The sequence below is a fragment of the Phalaenopsis equestris genome, unplaced genomic scaffold (assembly GCF_001263595.1).
Source record: "Phalaenopsis equestris unplaced genomic scaffold, ASM126359v1 Scaffold000096, whole genome shotgun sequence".
Lineage (NCBI taxonomy): Eukaryota > Viridiplantae > Streptophyta > Magnoliopsida > Asparagales > Orchidaceae > Phalaenopsis > Phalaenopsis equestris.
Genome location: NW_018164538.1, coordinates 1,108,900 through 1,129,205, shown reverse-complemented (window position 1 = coordinate 1,129,205; position 20,306 = coordinate 1,108,900). Strand labels below are relative to the sequence as shown.

General features: G+C 36.7%; 1 pseudogene; it reads left to right on the top strand.

The window, feature by feature from the left end:
• The first annotated feature begins 80 nt into the window (after positions 1-80).
• On the top strand, positions 81-20,298 carry LOC110020437 (annotated as a pseudogene).
• The last annotated feature ends 8 nt before the right edge of the window (positions 20,299-20,306 follow it).

Sequence of the window (20,306 nt, the reverse complement as noted above, 5' to 3'; positions counted from 1 at the left end):
ACCGCTCTCGTGTTTGACCAGCTCTCCTAGTCGTCTATAAATAAACTCTACCCCCATTCCCGGTTCGTTCTGTTCTTGTTGCTTGTCCTGCCCGGCCCGAGTTTCTGGCCGGCGATAGCCTCCTCGTGCCGTTTGGGGCTCATCTGAATTGGAGTTTGGATTTCGAAGGAAAGATGTCGAGATGCTTCCCGTTTCCGGCTTCGGACCTTTCAAGAAAAGATTCGTCACAGGTTGGATCAATCAAGGTTTGTTGAGCATAAGCGCCGATGAGATTTACGAATTGCATCCATGCTCGACTCCTTGTTTTTGATCCGTATATGTGAACTCTCGCTTGATCTGGAATAATGACGCAGTTATGTATGAAATTTATGAGATGATTTCTAAAAACGTTCAGAAAAGGTGGATGGACATTGTATCATATGTAAATGTAGAATTAGGAACTTGCGATGGTTTGCAACATTTTTTTGTTGACCTTTTCTCTTCCTATGCTCTTACTTGCCCCTTTTTTGAGCTGTGCGTTAGGGTTTTTATGAAATTCCATTATGATTTATGGGAGACTTGTTTTTTCCGCAAGTTTCCCTATGTTAATCCATGCAGTTAATGGTTTGGTTCGTTAAATAGGGACTAGGGTTCTAAAGGATTGGAGTAAACTTTGTATTGATTGGTGTTGACTATAGACTGGCGCTTATGCTCGAATTGGTTGTAGCATGAAGCATTTAGAAGGCATCCAGGTGTTGATTAGGATGCGGCCCATGGACTCATGTTTCACGTGTAGCCTTCATGTAAGAGTTGTGGGAGCTTTGCTCTTTTTTTTTTTTTTTTCCTCCTCATTGATGGATTGGTAGGCTGTTTTTGTTTCGTAGGTATGTTACTTTTTTTTTTTGGTGGGTATAAGTAGGTTATTGCCACATTTCTCTGGATTGATGTAAGGCTAGTTGGATTAGTTTGCAGGCGTTTTCATTGGGTTATTAATGGCTCGACTATTTTGCTTTGCCCCTATTTTGTGGATTTTTTTATTGTGATCTTTGGATTAAGCTGTTTTGTGCAGAACTACGGGTTTTTGAGATCATAGGTCATCAAGTCAAGATCTACAGAAATTTCCTTTATTCTTGATTTTGTGTTTTTGAATATTGGACTATGAAAACTATTTGGGATTACACTGATTGGCCTAGGGGTTGATTTTGTGTTTTTGAATATTGGACAATACTTGAAAACTATTTGGGATTACACTGATTGGCCTAGGGATGGGATATAAACGAATGAAAACAGCCAATTCTTGAAAGAAAAGAGAATATAGCTGTGTGACTTTGCGAGCTAGTGTAACTTTTTGTTAGTTTTGACTAAGGTTTCGTTGGTTATTAGTTATGGAGAAGTAGGCACAAATTCCGCCTTTCATACTATTGAACCAGGCCACTATGTGCCTTTGGTGAAAATTCCAATTTCATGACTTTGGTGACATGAGTGAATTTATTTGTAATATCCTAAAAAATGTGAGACTATTATGTTCAATTCATTGGTCAAAGTGGCATGCAACTCAAAATATGATTTTTTGCTTGACATGAATATTAAATTTTGGAATGTGAAGTGACAATATTCACTCTAATTTTAGTGTGATGAATCATTATGATTCATGTAAACTTTAGTGTGCTTGTTGTTTATGGAAGATAGTCGGTGTTGATTACATCACTTGGGGAACTCTTCAATTCGAATGATTGCATCAAATATTTAGAATTGTGCAATTAGGTATTGAGGCATTTTTCGTTCTTGAAGGGAGGCATAATCTCGAGGCTATTTGAAGTGTAAGTGTTATAGTTTGAAAATTGTGCAAGTCAAAATAAAGAAGTAAAAATAATGCATTACTATCGTAACTTATATATATATATAAAAGGAAATCGATATTTGGCAAGAGCCCAAATATCGAATTATCATGCGCTTTTTAGCCCTATGATGAGAGCCCGCGCCATGTGCCTAAAATTTCAAAGCCCCCGCTCCACGATGGGATCGAACCCTTGATCTGAGGGGACTTACAGTGTCCCCGCCACCAACAGACCAAGACTTGCGACAGACACACACACACACACACCTATACACACACACACACATATACATACACACCTGTATATACTAAAAAATGACATTGCATTTTTATGAAATAACAAATTATATAAGCTACAAAATATCATATAACAATTTGCACAAATAAAATATAATGTAAAAATCAACTGATCAAGTCATCAAACTATAATAAAACATGAAATAAAAATAATATAAAATATCAGTGTAAGATATAAGATAGTTTATCATTAAACTCTTCTCTCTTATTATCCAATTAGCATTATAATATCCTTAGATCTAAATAAAAACATAATGAATAATTAAAAGTCAGAGTAGCTGGCGGCTGTGACAAAAGCAAGAGCAACAGACTATGAGGACTATAACAGGACCAACAGGTAGTTATAACAGAAGAAACAAATGACTTCTGTAGTGGAAGCAGTAAGCATCAACAACGATGTCAGAACCGGAAGTAGTAGGTTGAGATGGCGACGTCTGCAACAAAAGCAATAAGTAGAAAAATTAGGAAGCTTGACTAATGAGAGGGGAGCTCTAGTGCATGAGAGTGGTTTTTGTTTGTATTTGAACTGTTTGGTATAGGGGGAAAATAGTTGAGTGTGGGGGGTGCACACCTCAACAAAATTGAGGCAAGACATGGAGGCGTACATCAACCAATGTGTGTCCTAGCTTGCCGAGAAGTGTTTTTCTTCATAAATGCGTTTAGGCCGGCCTCAAGGCGCGTCTCAAACTGCACAATTTTAAGCAATGATTACATCCAAAAGGGTTAGTGTGATACAATCAGTTGTATATCATTTATTTTTTTATTTTTTAAGACTTTTAGGCATTATTGAATCAGATGATTTCATTTATAGACATTTATTTTCTATTGTTTCATTTTGAGACTTGTTCTACTTGCTATATCCATGTGCTACTTGAGTATTCTTTATGGATTTGGTGTACAAATATATATTGCCATTAGTACTCTCACCATTTAAAAGCATTGAAGGTAAATAGAATTTAGTTACTCAATTAGTTTGTTTGTATTATAATGATGATAAGATTATGAGCCCAAGTTAGTGGAGTAAAATTTAATTAGATGTTTTTAAGCCTGATTAAGAATGACTAATCTATGTACCATAATTGTTGATAATGGACAAGAAGTACTAAATTCATTATTAGTGGTTTTTTTCTTAAGAAATATTTTTTGAAATGTAGTGGTAATTGTTCTTTTAGTGCATGAGTATATTCTAAATGAGTTCAAATTCATAATGGCTTTTGTATATCATGTTTTTGTTTCTTCTAAATATTCCCTTACTTCTCCTTTTCCGATATTTTCCGTACTATTCTTTCTATTTGCTACTATACATATGGTTTTGAGATTTATGGTATTAAGCATTCTCATGTTTTTGTTTCTTCTAAATATTCCTTTACTTCTCCTTTTCCAATATTTTCCGTACTATTCTTTCTATTTGCTACTGTACATATGGTTTTGAGATTTATGGTATTAAGCATTCACATGTAGAGGTTTCGATTTCTCGTTAAGACCCTGTTCAAAATTTAATAGGGGAATGGGGCAGCAGGGAACAGGGAATCGGATCAGGCAGTCACTTCCATTAAGATTATAAATACTTCTATCTCTATTTATGCTCAAGGTTTTAATTTCAAACCTTTCAATGAGGTGATTCTCATACAGGACCAAGCTATAGGCGTTGCCAAGGTCCCTTTAGTTGGAAACTCTATCCATTTCATTAATGGCTTGAACATTCTGATTGGCTTCGTTTAGGTTATGTTGAACTTGCATTGAGTTTGGAGGAGGGAGGCTATGGGGGTTGGCATGATTGAAAGGTGAGGGGGAGCTATCATGCAGAATGGTGGTTGGAGATAAGTATGGAATAACTTTGAATCAGGTCAGAGCTGACTTGAATTAGGAATAACTTTTGCGTATGAGGATATAATGTAGTGGATAGGTATAATGATAATGCTAAAGAGTTGATGCTAGGATAATTTTATGGGTAGCACGATGAGGAGGTGGAGGGTGAGAGATTTCATTTCAGTATTTTGACTTCAAATTCTTTCTTGATGAGGGAATTGGTTTGGTTTTGAGTTGGAGGGCAAAGGGTAAGATTGAGATATTGATCTTTGGTCTTCACACCAGTAATTTTCTAGTAATAGATATATTTTGAAGCTTTGTTGTTTACTATGCAAATCTATGGGTCCTCGTTGGGGTGAGAATTGAAATTAGAAATCTGAACACAAACATGGTTGTAAGAAGTGAACTATTTGCATCAAGATGTGCTCTAACCTTGCAAGTTTTGAAATTCCATGAGAATTCCAACAGCACATTGATAGATTTTGTATTTTAATCCATAGCTTAATAAAGTAAGTAAGTGGTCCATTGTTGAAAAATGGAAGTTTTTTCCAAATAAAAAAAAAGGAATTTTGATTAAGCATGATTTTAATCCTCTTTACAGGAGAGCATAAGCAAGAAAAAAAAAATTTCATTCAAGGTAAAGGAGAATAAGGGTACTTTCAAGTAGATAGGATTTCTTGATTATCTCTAGTAAAGATCCATGACAAGATCATTTATCAAGGAGTGTCAAACCAAGGTCTATTCTAAATTTTTAGTTACAACATCGAGCTTATCACCAAAAAGAAACAACTTACTCCTCATCTAAGAAGATGTTGATTGGGAGAACAATAGATGTGGGTTGGTGGGCAAGAAATGAGTTAGGGGCCATGTTAGTAGAAGGGCAGTGGTATCTTGTTGGGAGACCCTTGTCAATTGCTTGTATAATAGGTATAAAGGTGCTTTGATGAGTGGCAAGAAGGCCAAATGGCATAGGGACTTTGGGATACTTAGTGGTAGAGATGGATTAAGGTAGATCTATAAAGATTTTTTTGAATTAAACATTATAGTACAATTGGATATGATTGTTTATCTCATCTTCATTGAGGATATGATGAATTGGATGATGGTATGTCTCGTGAAGATCTATTAATTTCATGGTTGAAGATTTTTTGATAGCCTTCATTAAAATGGTTGGAATGCTTATTATTTTACTCAAGTGATTCGATAACACATTTTAATTTAGTGTTGAGTCTAGTGGCCCCCAAAGAGAAGAGTTTTAAGAAGATTGCTTGCTCCAATATTTTGTCAAATGAGATTTCTTGTGCATATGAGCTCTTGTGGTTTATTGGCCCCTCCAATTATGAAAGAGAATATTCATTAAGGATATATGCTGGAGGCTCTCTGTTAGAGTTGTGATTTGATGTCTTTTAGTTTGAATGAACCATTGCTATACTATTAGATATGATTGTTTATGTCATTTTGATAGAGGAGATGATGAATTGGATGATGGTATATCTCATGTAGATCTTCATTTCACAGTTGAAGATTTTTTGATAGCCTTCAATTAAAATGGTCAGGAGGTTTTTTATTTTACTTTATGATCCATTGGGCATGATTGCTTCAGCAATTCAATATCACAATTTAAGCTTAACCATTCAGCTCAAAAGTAAGTTTTGGTTGCAACACTTTTGATGCATTATATCTGGAGTCTAGTGTCTTATACAGTAGAGCATTATGAAGATTTTTTTTTTGAATTATTTGGCCAATGAACTTTTTCATGCACTCACTCTTATGGTCTAATTATGAAAGTGAACACTCGGTAATGATATAGGTTTGAAGCTCCCCATTGGAGTTGCATTTTGATTGGTTTTAATTTTAGTTTAAACAATTATAGTTCTAGATAAAATTGTTGCTGATGTTCTGTGAAGAGATGATGGATTGGACATGGACAACCTTGTGTTGATCTCATGATTTTATGGTTAAATATATATTATTGCCTTCAGCTTAAGTTGTCAAAAAAAATTTATTTAACTTTATGATCCTTGTCAGTACTTTAAGGTTTCTTTGCAGAAGGAGATGTCATAGATTGATGGTGGAAGCCAAATCACGGAGGCTAATTTTTAGTTGTCCTTAGTTTAGAGAAGGCTTTGTGCCATATTAGGTTAGGAACAAATTGGCCTTTTATACATGATATTTTGAGCCTAATGTCCAAATGAGGACAGCTTTATGAACATATTTAGTTGAATCTTTGGTCAAATGAGATATCTCATGGATTTGAGCTTGTATGATAAATAGCCCCTCCTAATTATAAAAAGGGAATGCTAAATAAAGATACATATAGGCTACCGTTTTTTATATGTTATTTGTTGGTTTTTACTTTTAATTTAACCAATTACAATATTATATGATATGATTGGTCCTCACGCTTACATAATAGAGATGATGCGGTGATGATTTCATGGTGTAAAATTTATTAATAGCATTTAATTTAGAATGATTTTTTATTTAACTTTTTTTATCATTGTTAGTAACTACATGTTCTCTCACCAAAGGATAGCTTGTTTATTGATAATGGAAGTCAAATCAAGGAGGCTAATTTTTTTGGTTTAGGCAGGCTCCCTTCTTTATTTTTGTTGTTGTGGTTTTTATTTTTAATTTAACCAATTACAATGTTTTTGGATTTGATCGATGCCCACACTTTCATAATGGAAATGATGAGGTGATGATTTTATGGCGAAAGATTTATTAATAACATTTAATTTAAATAATTAGAGTGCTTTTTTTATTTAATTTTATGATCGTTGTTTGTAACTATATGTTCTCTTACCTAAGGATAGCTTGTTGATTTATGATGGAAGCCAAATCAAGGAGGCTAACTTTTTTGGTTAACTTCAGAGAGCTGTGTCATATTAGATATTCTACGTAGGTGATAAGCTCTTGTACTGTCAATTTGGAACAAATTGGCCTTTGGTTGTGATCAATTAAGTGATTTAGTAGCATATTTTAGGCTTAATCAATCAACTCGAGCTTAACCAATCAACTCAAAATTATTGTGTTGTTGCAAGAGTTTTAATGCATTTGATCTTGCGGTTAATTGTCCTCTCTTTATGAAAGGAATGTTCGATAAAGATATTGGTCTAAGGTTTCTCATTAGAGTTTTGTTGTGATGGCCTTTGATTCTGGCTTAAAAAATATAGTACTTATGGATATGATTGCTGTTCTTGTGCTTATAAAGGAGATGATGAGGAGGAAATTGTAACATTATGATGATCTCATGATTTATGGTTGAAGATTTATTGACAGCCTCAATTTAATTAGATAGTAAGATTTTTATATAGCTTTTGAGATCATTGTTAGTAACTATAGGTTCTCTCGTCAAACGAGACCATGTATGTTGAGGATGATTGCTAAATTATGGAGACTAATTTTTTGGCTGATCATGATTAATTGAGAGTTTTGTGACATATTATATGTTCAAAATTGGTGATAAACTTCTTATAGGTTAATTGGGAACAAAGTGGTCTTTAGTCGTGATCAATTCAATAATTTAATAGCACTTTTTATGGTAAATAAGAGCCTTGATGCATTAGATTTAGTGTCTACTGCCCCAAAGTTGAGAGCCTTATGAAGATTACTTGTTTGAATTATTGGTCAATTGAATTTCTCATGGATTTGAGCTCTTTTGGCTTAATTGCTCCTCCCAGTTATGAAAGAGAGCTCAATATGGATGTAGGCCTGAGGTTCTTCATTAGAGTTGCATTTTGATAGTTTCTTACTTTAGTTTATCAATTTTTATATTTTTGGAGATGACTCATGTTCATAATGGAGATGGGGTGGATTATATGCCTTCTAAAGGTCCCATGATATTGATAGCCTTCAATTTAATAGTCAGATTTTTTTTATTATTTAACTTCATAATATTTTGTATTGGCTCTCTTCTGAAAGGATTCTTAGATGGAGGGTGAATGCCAAATGGAAGAGTAATTTTTTTTTTCTTCATCTAATTTAGGAGTGAGCTTTGTATCAGTGGATTTTTTAAACAGTTGATATGCTTATGCAAGGACCTCTGGGAACAAATTGGCCATTGGCCTTTACCATTTAAATGATTCAATGGCATTCTTTAGGGTTAATCATTCAATTAAAAAGTGGGCTGCTGCTGCAAGAGTTCTGATGCATCAGATCTAGAGTCTCTAGCACCCCAAAGAGGAGAGCTTTATGAAGATTAGTTGAATCTTTGGTCAAGTGAGATTTCACATGGACATGGGGTCATATAGCTAATTCCCCTTCTCATTTATAAAATGGAATGCTCAATAATGATAGATGCCCGACACATTACATTAGTTCTGCTTTGATGACTTAATTTTGGTTTGACCTATTACAACACATTGAATATGATGTTTGCTCTCATGCTCATAGATATCATGATGGGCTAGAAGATGTTATGTATTGTGAGGACCTTATGATTTGATGGTTGAAAATTTATTGTTCCATTTTAATTATTAGAATCTTTTTTATTTAACTTTATGGGCATTGGTAGTAAATATAGGTTTTCTTGCTAAAGGATACCTCATGGATTGAGGGTGGAAGCCGAATCAAGAAGGCCGATGTATTGGTCGACTTAAATTAGAAGAGAGCTTTGTGCTATATTAAGTATTCTAAACTGTTGATAGACTCATCTAATTTCAATTCGGAACAAGATTTCCTCTGGCCGTTCTCATTTAAGTGATTTGATCATACCTTTTAGGCTTAGCTATTCAATTCAAAAGTATTTACCTTGTTTTTGGTTTCACGAGTATTTTGATTAATTTTTTTCGTTGATATGTTATGACATTAGCTCTTCCACGATGTTTACTTGATTAATTTTTTTATTGAATTGTTATGACATTAGCTCTTTTACAATGTTTCCTTGACTCCATATTTGACAATTTGCTCAAGACCTAGGATTGAAGGCTGAGTCAGTGACAACTAGGTGGATGAAGTGCTGATTTTATTTTTTTGTAATTTATTTAATTTATTATTATTATTGTATTTTGTCTTTTGACAGAGTATGGTTTTGTAGAATCAATAATGTTTTAAAGTTTTTATCTTTTTATTTTCTTACATTTAGTATTTTGAGAGGGCCCGATTTCGTAGACTCGATGATTTTAAGTGTTTTGGAGTAACGAGGGGATTGTGAGACTTTGATGGGCTCTATCATTCACAGGTGAGATGTATGACATTTTGGGAGTGGGGATTACGAGTCTTGGCATATTGATATTTTTTGGTTCTTGTTTTTGATGTATTGTTAAGGATGCCTAAGAATAGAATGGCGGAAGTTTGTTAGCATTTTTACCTTAGGTTAAAGACGTCTCTTTGTGTTATCAGTGCTGATAGAGTTGTGAGTTCCTGGAGGGGTCAGTTTCATTGTTGTGATCTCATCACTATAAAGATGTGTAGGTTTTGGGAATAAAGCAAAGTAATATTATTGATATCAAAATGGGTATAAATACATAATACAAAGGGTATAAAAAAGAAAAGATATAATACCCAAATATCTGTTAATAACACCCAAAATATAAAAGGAAAGACAGAAACTAGGAAATATATAGAAAAGAGAACAACAGGAAAGACAAGAAATAAATAGAAATAGCTTCTAATAAGATGGCATATATTCATACATGTGCAATAGTTAGCATTGCTTGTTGCCTCCACTAATTAGATTTGTTCTTTTTGTACATTAGGACTTGTTCATCAAATTTTTGAATTTGTAGTTCATGAGATGTAGAATGGGGAACATCTGGCGAAACAACAAGAATCTGGGAGTTGGGACGTGTGACTACAGCAATTTAGTGACTTCAATAAATACTCCCCAACTCCCAACAAGAATCATGTGATCCCCCTTTTTCCTCTTAACTACTCCCCTAGATCCTTTCCAAATGTTGCCCCTCTAAATCCCCCTTATTCCCTTTTTTCTATACATGAGCAGCGACTTAGTGACTTCAGCCTGGGAGCTGGAATTGTGCTCCGTATCCCGCGTTCCGCTTAAACCGATCATCTGTGCTTGCTGATTTGGCTTGGGCCGGCCGGTCCAGGCCGGTCCTCCCTTGATTGGTTTCGCTGCAAGGGAGGGTTGGCACGTATCAACATTCCCTTCCCAAAGAAGCACCTTGTTTTCAAGGTGGAAGGATGGAAACTACTTTTAAAACCCTACATAAGGCTCTCAAATAGCTTCATAGTTTGGTTGATCTTTCCACATAATCAATATCTCCTTTGCTCCCGCCACAACCCGTCAGCGCACTCCTTTGACCTCTAAATGTTCCAGAAGCGACTTCATGTCCTCCATCAATGTCGGCGGTAGTGAAGATGAGAGTGTATGGTCTCCGATACCACACTTCAACTGAGAAGCATGAAACACGTGATGTATTGTCAATGATGGTGGTAGCCTCAAATGGTAGGTCACTGCCCCAATGCATGTTGTAATCTCGCGGGATCCAAAATATCGCTATGAAATTTTCTAGTTCCTCCTCGCCAAAATCTTCTGCCGATAGGGCTTCAGCTTTTAGTAAACCATGTGTCCTCAGGCTATAATTTTATCTCTCTTTTATGCCCAGCCAACCACCTTTCTCTTCATGATCTATGGGGCTCTCAGTAGATACCCCTTGAGCTCTGCCAATATTCTATCACTCTCCTCTAAGTACTGGTCAACACTGGATACTAGTGTTGCATTTTCTCCATAATGTATCAAGCCCGGTGAATCACGCCCATACAAAATCTTGAAAGGGGTGGTAAATGCTCCCGCCCATACAAAATCTTGAAAGGGGTGGTAAATGCTGTTGTGTGGTATGATCTATTATATCAATATTCCACCCACGCAACTGTTTTGATATATCTAATACAAAGCAATGCAAATATGTCTCCACATTATGTTGATCACTTTCACTTGACCATTTGTCTGGGGTTGATATGTTGTGCTCTTCTTAAGAACCGTTTCCTGTAACCTGAGCAACTCCTAGAAGTGGCTGAGGAACATCTTGCCTCTATTTGATATAATCGATTCTGGTACTCCATGCAAGCAAACTACTTCCAGTATGAATACCATCGCCAATGAGACCGTTTTAAGGGTGACATAATGGAATGAAATGTGCATACTTGCTCTGGTGATCCAAGACCATTAAAATCACTATAAAGCCTTTTGATCGGAGCAACCCCTCTATAAAATTCATGATCACTTCTTCCCAAACCTTCTCTGGTAAGGCTAAGGGCTGTAGCAACCCTCTTGGCACCATAGTCAAGTGTCTGTGTCACTGACGCACATTGCACCGTGCCACCGTGTATTCTATATTTATGTGCATGCCTACCCAATAAAGTTCTATCACTAGACAACTATAGGTCTTTTGCATCCCTAAATGTCCCCCAATTACACTACCGTGAAACTCTTATAATCGCTTGGGTATGTACTCTTATTCTCTTAGTAACACGAACCACACCTGTTATAGTAGTTGTTGTCCCCTCAAGGGATATCCTAGATGAATTTTTGGATCCTGTAGCAACTCTTCTCGTATCATTCTTAGTTATTCATGTAGCTTGCTCTCCCAACTTAGTGCTTCTCAATCGAGGACCAAGTGTATCGATAAGGCCGTCAACTGGGGCTCCTCCGCCTTTCTCGACAGGGCCTGTAGCTTTATCCTCCAACTCTGGTCAGGATGAATATCGAAATCATATCACAACAACTTGGATAGTCACCTCTGATGCTCCTCAGTCACTATGATCTGCTCTAATAAGTACTTCAAGCTCCTCTGATCTCTTCTGACAATAAAGTGTCGTCCCAAAAAGGTAAGGCCGCCACGTCTGAATGGCTAAGGCAACAACCACCAACTCCCGCTTGTATACTGACTTGAGTTTTGCTCTAGCGGTGAGCAGCTGGCTGAAGTAAGCAATCAGTCCTTTGTCATGCATGAGTACTGCTATCAATCCGTACCCTGATGCATATGTCTCTACTACAAATGGTCTACTAAAATCTGGAAATGCTAATACCAACACGCTGGTCATGGCTCTCTTCAGATGTTCGAAGGCCTATGTTGTGGGTTCTCTCTACTTGAAATTGTCTTTCTTTAGTTGTTCCATCAGTGATCATGCTATCGTGTCGTACCCCTTCACAAATTTTCAATAGTATCTTGTGATACTTAGGAGCTTGAAGGAGTTGAAGGGATTCCTACTGAAAATTATTAGCCTCAATCTTGGATGGGCTTGCTATTACTTCTGCCCTGGACTTCACATGCCCAATGTATTCCACCCGTAGCTATGCAAGGGAACATTTTTTTCAAATTTTGGTACAACTGGTGCTCTCTTAACTTCTCTAGGACTGTCTGTAGGTGCTTCACATGAAGATCAAGACGAATTTCTCAAGGTAAGGCTGAAATCTCCTATTCACGAGGGACTCAAATTTGGTCAGTGCATTAGTGAAGCCAAACGGCATCATCAAGAACTCGCCATGTCTTTCATGTGTCCTGAGCTTTGTCTTGTGCACATTCACTGGATTCATTCTGATCTGATGGTATCCCGACTTAAGATTGATTTTTGAGAAAAGTGACTTTCCCATGAATCTCATCTAGCACCTCCTCAATCACATAAATAGGGAACTTATCCAACATTGTCTCATTGTTCAACGCCCGGTAGTCCATGCAGAAACTCCAGCTACCATCTTTTTTCTTCACTACTGAACGTCAGAAGGGGCCACGTTAGGTCTGATAATCCTAGTCTCGAGTATCTCGTGGATTAATTTATTTATCTCATCTTTCTGAGGCTCAGGATATCGGTAGGGTCTCGCACTGATCTGTGTCACTGACGCACATTGCATCGTGCCATCGTGTATTCTATATTTATGTGCATACCTACCCAATAAAGTTCTGTCACTAGACAACTATAGGTTTTTTGTACCCTGAAATGTCCCCCAATTACACTACCGTGAAACTCTTATAATCACTTGGGTATGTACTCTGATTCTCTTAGTAACACGAACCACACCTGTTATAGTAGTTGTTGTCCCCCCAAGGGATATCCTAGATGAATTTTTGGATCCTGTAGCAACTCTTCTCGTATCATTCTTAGTTATTCATGTAGCTTGCTCTCCCGCCTTAGTGCTTCTCAATCGAGGACCAAGTGTTTCGATAAGGCCGTCAACTGGGGCTCCTCCGGATTTCCCGACAGGGCATACACGTAGTGCTTCTCAATCGAGGACCAAGTGTTTCGATAAGGCCGTCAACTGGGGCTCCTCCGGCTTTCTCGACAGGGCCTGTAGCTTTATCCTCCAACTCTGGTCGGGATGAATATCGAAATCATATCACAACAACTTGGATAGTCACCTCTGATGCTCCTCAGTCACTATCATCTGCTCTAATAGGTACTTCAAGCTCCTATGATCTCTTCTAGCAATAAAGTGTCGTCCCAAAAAGGTAAGGCCGCCACGTCTGAATGGCTAAGGCAACAACCACCAACTCCCGCTTGTAATCTGACTTGAGTTTTGCTCTAGCGGTGAGCACCTGGCTGAAGTAAGCAATCAGTCCTTTGTCATGCATGAGTACTGCTATCAATCTGTACCCTGATGCATATGTCTCTACTACAAATGGTCTACTAAAATCTGGAAGTGCTAATACCAACACGCTGGTCATGGCTCTCTTCAGATGTTCGAAGGCCTATGTTGTGGCTTTTCTCTACTTGGAATTGTCTTTTTTTAGGTGTTCCATCAGTGATCATGCTATCGTGTCGTACCCCTTCACAAATTTTCAATAGTATCTTGTGATACTTAGGAGCTTGAAGGAGTTGAAGGGATTCCTACTGAAAATTATTAGCCTCAATCTTGGATGGGCTTGCTATTACTTCTGCCCTGGACTTCACATGCCCAATGTATTCCACCCGTAGCTATGCAAGGGAACATTTTTTTCAAATTTTGGTACAACTGGTGCTCTCTTAACTTCTCTAGGACTGTCTGTAGGTGCTTCACATGAAGATCAAGACGAATTTCTCAATGTGAGGCTGAAATCTCCTATTCATGAGGGACTCAAATTTGGTCAGTGCATTAGTGAAGCCAAACGGCATCATCAAGAACTCGCCATGTCTTTCATGTGTCCTGAGCTTTGTCTTGTGCACATTCACTGGATTCATTCTGATCTGATGGTATCCCGACTTAAGATTGATTTTTGAGAAAATGACTTTCCCATGAATCTCATCTAGCACCTCCTCAATCACACAAATAGGGAACTTATCCAACATCGTCTCATTGTTCAACGCCCGGTAGTCCATGCAGAAACTCCAACTACCATCTTTTTTCTTCACTACTGAACGTGAGAAGGGGCTCACGTTAGGTCTGATAATCCTAGCCTCGAGTATCTCGTGGATCAATTTATTTATCTCATCCTTCTGAGGCTCAGGATATCGGTAGGGTCTCGCACTGATAGGAGGGACACTTTTCTTTAATGTAATGACGTGCTCATGCTCGCTTGGAGGTGGTAACTCACTTGGCTATTGAGCTTGGAGGTGGTAACTCGTTTGGCTATTGAAATAAACTGTTGTTGGAGCTACAGGACTCTTTCGTGAAACTCTGCCAACTCAGGATCTCGAATTTTCTCAATGCTTTGCAGCTCCACCAAGTATCCCTGCTCGCAATTTTGACTTGACCATGGTTTTGAACGAGACCATTGTTTTACATAAACCAACATCTCTTTTCAGTATCACCGTCCTCCCCTCCATCGTCAGGGATTTTCAATCCACTATCTCCCTAAGCATTTGTTGTCACTTCATACCCATAATTACATTTCTCCTTCGGTGTCTCTTTCTGAATTGATACTGATTGGTCCTCGGTGTCGTGTTTATCAAGGAACTCTTTTAGAATTCTCCTTTGTTACCGCTTTTGGTGGTCTTTTTCCCTTATCTATTGTCCTTTCATCTGGGTGATCACCTTCATTTCCCTCAATCAATGCGGTCTTAATGGTCGGATGGCTGCTCGTATGTCGGTTTCAAGTCTTTCAAGAAGTTCTCTTCCAGTCCTGTTGTAGAAATATTTCTTAACCTCCCTGACAAGAGCTCGAACTTCTCTCTGTATTTTGTGATTGTCTCCTCCTGAGTCAGAGCATTGAATTGCTTCTGTAGGTCTCCTTAATGATACGGAAACGCTCCAACAAGCAGCCTTTAATAAGTTTTCAATAAATTGTCTCCAGCAAGCATTGAATTGTTTCTGTAAGTCTCCTTAATAAATTGTCTCCTCCTAAGTCCACGGAAGAAAACCCATTCTCAATGGTGGCAAATTTTTCTTCCATTCCCTATATGTTTTGTTACACTTCTTCTTCCAGCACATCCACTTTCTTTGTTGTCATCCCTCTAAGATCATGCTCTAGTACCAATTTAATATGATCCGGAATCAATAATAGCAAACGAACAACAACAAAATTTCAATAGATAGGTTGAAAATGTCAACGAGTGCCGCCCTAACGAAAATCAAAGGAAAATAAACAAGATACAATGATGATCTACTATTTGGGAGGTAGATCGTCTCTCCTCAAATACTACACAAAACATAACATGAAAACAAGCTGTAGCCCCCTCCAATACTCCCCAAGATCCCTTCCAACTCCCTCCCCCCCCAAAAATCCTTTTTAATTCCTTTCCTTCTATAAGTGAGCAGCGGCTTCGTGACTTCCCCTTGGACGCTGGAATAGTGCTCCGTATCCCGTGACTGGGTCATTTCGCTTAAACCGGCCGCCTATTGCTTTGGCTTGGGCTAGCCGGTCCAGACCGGTCCTCCCAGGACTGGTTTTCCGTTGCATGGGAGGGCTGGCGCGTATCAGTTTGATAGTAAGTTTTTTTTGCATTTGTTATTTTCAGATTTTGGATTGTCCTTTGTCCATATTGATGATGTTAAAATGAGGCCAGTTGGGTCTTCAGTTTGGCATGTCTTACTGTGTTTTCATAAGAAGTTGATTGATCGAAGTATCAATTGTATGATTTTTCATTTTTGAAGCCATGATTTTGGTAAGATAACTTTGTTGAAGAAGAGGGTTTGGCAAGGGATATTTATAAAAAGGCTTCGGCATAGTTCTTTCTTTTTTGAAGGAACTGCAAAGTTCAATAGCCGTGGAAACTAAGATTCATCTGTTTGTAATCTGTATGAAATTATTATTCAAATGACTATAATCTTTTTATATGGATGGACCATCTGAATTTTGAAGGTAAAATTGTTTCTAGAAACGATATATTCCCCTATGAAATCTTCTTTTAAAATGAAGCCGCCTAAGCACTTGATGATGCGGACTAATAAAAACCCACTCAAACAAAAGTGAACCACTTTCTAAGAAAAATTTATTTGATCCCACTCATTAATTGTTGATATGGCTTCACTTTAAATGTAAATTTTTGGGGAAGTATGTCAAGAGTCAATTGTTTATTTGGAGCTTTGCTATCCCTTGTGGGCATCAGTTTTTACCAATTATATAGATCTAGAATATCCAGATCACTGATTATTGAGTAGTTTTTCACGTGGGGAATTCCTGTTGGTATATTTATATTTAGAGAACAAAGGTCTTTCTGAAGTTTCTTCTATCTAACAAAGTTTTCTTATGCATCTTGAAGGACATGGAAGCCTCAGTTGACTCTTTGCTTTTGTTTTCCATCTTTTACAGATTGGGGTCGGTAGTATACCCATGATAGCTTTTGAGGAGGACCTTTTCATTTGTTGATAGAATTTTTACTGTTAGCTTTGTTTGGTCTTTGTCATGTCAGTGTAGTAATATAATTCTGCTAAATGTTTATTTCTACTAAATTATGAATGTTTTCACTACCTTTGTTCCTAGAATTGAAGCAAAAGGTACTTCAAAAAAAAAATTATGAATTACTAGAATTTATAGTTGTTGAAGAAACGATAGTTATTATAGGTAGTTTAAATGGGTTTATGAGTTCTATTAGGATAAATTTTCAGAGAATTAATGTTGGTTTCAAAATAGAGATAAATACAATGGGAGTAGCTACAACTGAATGCACACTATCCTATAATCTTGTAATAGTAAACAAATACTATCGAAATGTGAATAATATTTGGTTACTTTATAAAGAAATATCTCCTTATTTTAAGAAAAAATTTCTTTTGTAAAGATTACAATTTGATACCAATAGATAATATAATTCTATTTGATGGGTCTATTGAAATCAATAAAAATATAAAACAGCCGAGAAAATATATAAATATAATATAGAAGCTTTAGAGTTAGTAGAACAAAGATTGGCTATATGATATGTAATTTTGGTAGATCTGATGTTAACATTTATCTTTTCGTATTATTAGTTAAAATTTGTTTCAGTGGAAAAGTACTTGAGAATTTGTGTTAGAAAATATTATGTAAACTTAAAATTAATTTTACATTATATAATTCAGCCAATGATATTGTGAATCCAAATGTTGGGTTGTAAAAAAATTATTGCCTTCAACTTTTAGTGGGACATAAATGAGAATATTAAGAAGAATTTTAACCTATAGAGGATGAAATTAAGAGATGATTTTATTAGAAGAAACATTGGAGTGACATTTTATTGAATATATATGATTACTCAAAATAAAATTGAGTTGTCTAAACATGTGTAACAATGGGTAGAAGAATGTGTTTGTGAGACGAGTTTATAAAATTAGTGTAGGAATGTTATTTTATTAGAAGAAACGTTGGAATGCAATCTATTGAATATATGGATTGTTTGAACATGTGTAATTAATGATGGGTATAAAATGTGTTTGTTAGCGGAGTTGATAAAATTAGTTTCGCGAGGTTAGGAAGGAATTTGTGTAAACCTAAGATGACATTAATTGGAATTTTTTAAAATATTTTGTGAAGAATATGTAATGCATCAGATAACTTTCAACAGGTGTGAATGAAAAATTAGAATTTTTCAGGCTGATATCTACTAGTTAGGATACGGCTTATCATGATGATAATGGATCTCTTCATGCATGTCAATGACACAAAATGACACACACAATACTGCATGATGCAGTAGGACACATCAAATTGACGCACGCTTTTTGCAATGTGGTGGGCATTCTTGCATTACCCTCATTATGCATGCTACGTATGTTAGGGATCCTCTTCGATGTTATTTAAGCTCGCTTATGATTACTATGTATAATGGCGTAGTGCTGAAATTAATTGTCTATGCTTAACCTTTTCCTTGAAATGGCTGCCCTCTTTTCTCTCATAGCTTTTGCATCAATCATGTATTTCCCTTGCTTTTTCGTCATCCATCTTGATTATTACTCTGGTGCTCAGAAGCTCCATATTGAAGGAGGAAATAAAAATCATAGTAACGAACGGATCTGGGAGAATAAGGAGAACAAGAAGGAATGTAGCTGGAAGAAGGAGAACAGGAAGCGTTCAAGGCAGCAGGATAAGCATGAATATTCTGTGCACGAGAAAAAGAAGCTACGGCGTGATCAAGGGAGCGACTTTTTCGACAGCTTCCGAGGCTGGAAGAAGGATTCATCCGACCCGCGGGACAGAAGCAGTGTAACCGAGGAACAAGGGCGTCCATCTTCTGTATCCAATCCATGCAACTCTTCGGAGAGTACTCAGAATACTAGCATGACAAGTAAGATTCTAGCTGCTGACAATAAGAGGAAAGATCAAGGTATTTTAATTTCTTATATTACTTTTGTGAGCATATTTCTTCCTTGCTTTAGCTGTATTATTATGTTCAGAATTCTTCCTGCTATGCTTTTTTAAATATTATGATTTTGCTTTTGTCTACCTTTATATTTGGTAGTACATTTAGACTATTCTAATCTAATATGTTTTTACTGGTGTCAATTTTTTCTTACTAAACTTAATTTTGACTGTAACATACTCTTGATCAAAACTAGTGCATGAGCTTGGACCCATCTAGCTTAATTAAAAGTTGAATTTGGGTGGTTTGCTGGTATTGACAGTTACAATTAACCCAATCTGACTTAGTTCAGTTATAAATTATTTGAGCTTGAAGTTTTGAAGAATATGTGAAACCTGATTTAAGTACAAAAATTGAAAAGTTACAGGAAACAGAGAATATAACACAAAAAACACATAATTTTACATTTTACGTAGGCTCGTCTTATTGAAGAAGGCCCACTTCTTATTGCCCCCATTGTAGATTTCATTATTTTTTTGTTTTATATTTGTAGACAATCATCATTCAATATTTTCACCATTGATACAAATATCTAGATGTTGCCTCTTTCTTTATAAACAAAAATTTAGGGCAGCCAAAAAATATAATAAAATTTCAAAACAATCGTTGAATAAACCTCACAAATATTAGACCCCTCTATCAAGTATACATATCGTGTTTTTTTTTTTTTTAACCTAGGGTGATAATTTGGTTTCACAACTTAATAGCTTTGGCTTAGCATAAGTTGTGGGAGTTGTGCTTCAAAATTAAGGTGAATCTTGAAAATTATTGTTTAATAGCAATCTGATGGCATATCTTTTTGGGTATTTAAAAAAAAAAAAAAACCTTATCATGGTGTTATCTCACATATTAGGGTGGTATAGTAGTCACATTTCAAGGTAGGATCATATACTGGTAAATGCATATTTTTTTAAAATTGATCTACAATTAAAAATGTTAAACTTCTATCCTTACATGGAGGAAACATGTTATTGATTCATGTTCTTATAAACAGGCCTGGTTCTACGCATTCAGCTACCTTTAATGAAGCGCAGAGCGCCACTGACTTACAATACAAGCACAGAGCCCTGCAATTCTCGTGATGCAGCAGCTTCGACCAACATTAGTAGACCAAGTTCAGCTGCAATAACTTCCTGTTTGAAAGAGAAAACTTCGGCGAGGCAAAAGGAGTTGCACTCAACACCTGCAAATGAGGACCCTTGTTTCTCTTGTCGGGTTTCAGAAGCCCCCATGATTGAAGTAACCGCTGCTGCTGCTAACTTTTCTAGTACTTGTGATGGCGACAGCGGCCGCCGGAGCCATTGCCGCCGCCGCCGCCGTCTAGAGATTGAGGCCGCCGCCGTCTAAAAATGGAGAAATCCTTCAGTAATTTGGTGTTGAAGTGGAATCCTTCATCGTTACCGTCATATGACCCAAATCCTGGCTGTCAAGATTGGCTGTTTGCGCCAGCGAGGCAGTCATCTCGTGTCAATCAAAGTGTCATAAGCTGCAAAGCCAAGCCTGTTCGTAAAGCTGTTTTAGTCTCTACTAGTTCTATCCAACCGCTCGCCTGCTATTTGCCTGAGTTGGATATTTATCAGTTGCCTTATGTTGTTCCATTTTGAAGTTTTAGTTAAGATGTGGAAACACAAGGCTGCTTTTTTTAAAAAAATATTTAATAAAGGAAATGTAATATTCATTATGTAGGACATGTATATATATTGAAAAAAACGGTTAGTGGTAGTTCTTA